At 36.5% G+C, this 1,983-nt stretch overlaps 1 protein-coding gene across 4 annotated transcripts in view; it reads right to left on the minus strand.

Annotated features, from left to right (window-relative positions):
- Nucleotides 1-1,983, minus strand: part of LOC117168707 (serine/threonine-protein kinase 3) — a 25,271-nt gene that overhangs the window by 2,216 nt on the left and 21,072 nt on the right. The gene's annotated exons all lie outside the window — the stretch shown is intronic.

Below are 1,983 nucleotides of genomic sequence, written 5' to 3' on the forward strand. Positions count from 1 at the left end.
AAAACACTAAGACAAGCTAATTTCGTTTAGACATATGTATATGATTTTAATTTGCAGGTTGAGTTTAATATAGGCACCTCGTATTTTGTACAGATTTTCATTAACATCGCAGCAGAAAAAAATTCTAAAAATATCAGACAACTTGTATGTTACATGTGAAGGTTTTGCCAATACGGATCAGTATTCGCAAAACCTTCACCTGCAACACGCATATTGTCTGATACTTTTAGATTTTTTTCTGCTGACACTTTCATGAAAACCTGTACAAAAATCGAGGTGCCTATATTTTTTGGACAGATACTAGATTTGTATTTTTTTCTCTTGCAATGTGGTTAGCGATTATCAAGAATATATTAAACGTTAAAAATTCAACACCTATAATAGGGTGGTCGAAAATAAGATACTTTTGGATTTAGACTGAAACATATTGTAGTCTACATTAAAATAGAAAACCCCTATTTTTTGCTTAAAAAAAATGATTAGCAGGACTACGCATTTGTTGTACATTTTTTTTCTTAAATTTACTACTCAACATAGAGAAAGCACGGTGCAGCCGATGGCCCTATGGTTCAGTTTGGATGTGCGGCATCAATGTAACAGATACTTTACCTGCTCCTTTGTTAAACTTTGAGGCTCGTCTGAGTCCTCAAGCACCACTATACCTGAATCTTATTGCATCTCTATTATTGTCATAAATAACTAGGAAGAGCACCGAAGAGCGGATTGACCGGTGTATATTGAATTCACATCCAAAGGTGTAACCAAACTCAAACTTAAATGATATTTCATGTTTTTAATATTTTGTTTTCCTATAAATTATTATAAACTTTTATTCCTGTCGTTATAAACCTGTTTGCAGGTAAGCAGCTTATATTTTGTAAAAATACCATTTGATAAAAATATGTAGAAAGCCCCTTATAGGGTTTTGAATATTGCGATTTTACGGAATTTGCAAATGTTAAATCCTTACATTTTTAAAATATGAGAGTACGATCAAATGCATTTTTATTCCTACGCAAAAAAATGTCAATATTCAAACAAATTCAATCATAACTTCTATTGCAGAATTACAGATGGAAAAAATAGTGTCATTTTACATGATAAACTCCATAAAAGATAAAAGTGAAATACGTAGTCCTATTAATTAATTTAAAAAAAAAAATATATATATATATAATTAAAAATTTGTCATAAGGACAACCGCAGGATTTCGCCGGGAGCGGGTGCTAATCTGAAAAATTGCACCCGCTTCCAGCGAAATCGCGGTAAAATTTCAGCCACAACCACTTCTCACGACCATGAGATAGGTGGTTACAGTCTGTAAAGGAATCAATACGATGATCCAGCAAAAGCCTCGTGCACCCTAAGAACATGGAGTGACCCAAGGACAACCGCCTTCTGCATTTTTCCCGCAAGTGTTCTAGCATATTGTTGACACGCAGGGATGCTTTTTAGGCTATTAGCAAGTGAAAGCTTGGCACCTCCAAGAGCGCCGATGATAAGTACGATCAGTTTAACAGAATATTGAGGGTACAATCGTTGCAACTACCTTATAAGGTCTCGATACCTCTCTTTCTTTTCATTCTCCTTGGCTATGATGTTTTTGTCAGCTGGTGCTGAAAATTCGATAACGAACATGGTTCGCTATTCGAAGTCAAGAAGAACCATGTCAGGCCTCGAGTGAGCAACAGAAACAATTGTCGAGAATATAAAGTTCCAGTATATGCGGCACTTCCCATTCTCGACAATTGACTCAATTTCCCTAGGAGCATTTAGAGGAGCGATATTAAGGTGAATGCCGTAGGAGTGACAGAGACGGTAATGAAGTACTCTTAGTGCCGCATTATGCCTTCGAATGTAGGTCGTTCCCGCGTGTGTTGAACAACTAGATAGTATGTGAGCTAAATGCTCGGGATGTGCATGGCACGCCCTGCAGCTATCATCGGGAATGTCTTGGCTCAAAATGTGGCGACGGTATGTTAA

Source organism: Belonocnema kinseyi, chromosome 1 (assembly GCF_010883055.1).
Source record: "Belonocnema kinseyi isolate 2016_QV_RU_SX_M_011 chromosome 1, B_treatae_v1, whole genome shotgun sequence".
Classification (NCBI taxonomy): domain Eukaryota; kingdom Metazoa; phylum Arthropoda; class Insecta; order Hymenoptera; family Cynipidae; genus Belonocnema; species Belonocnema kinseyi.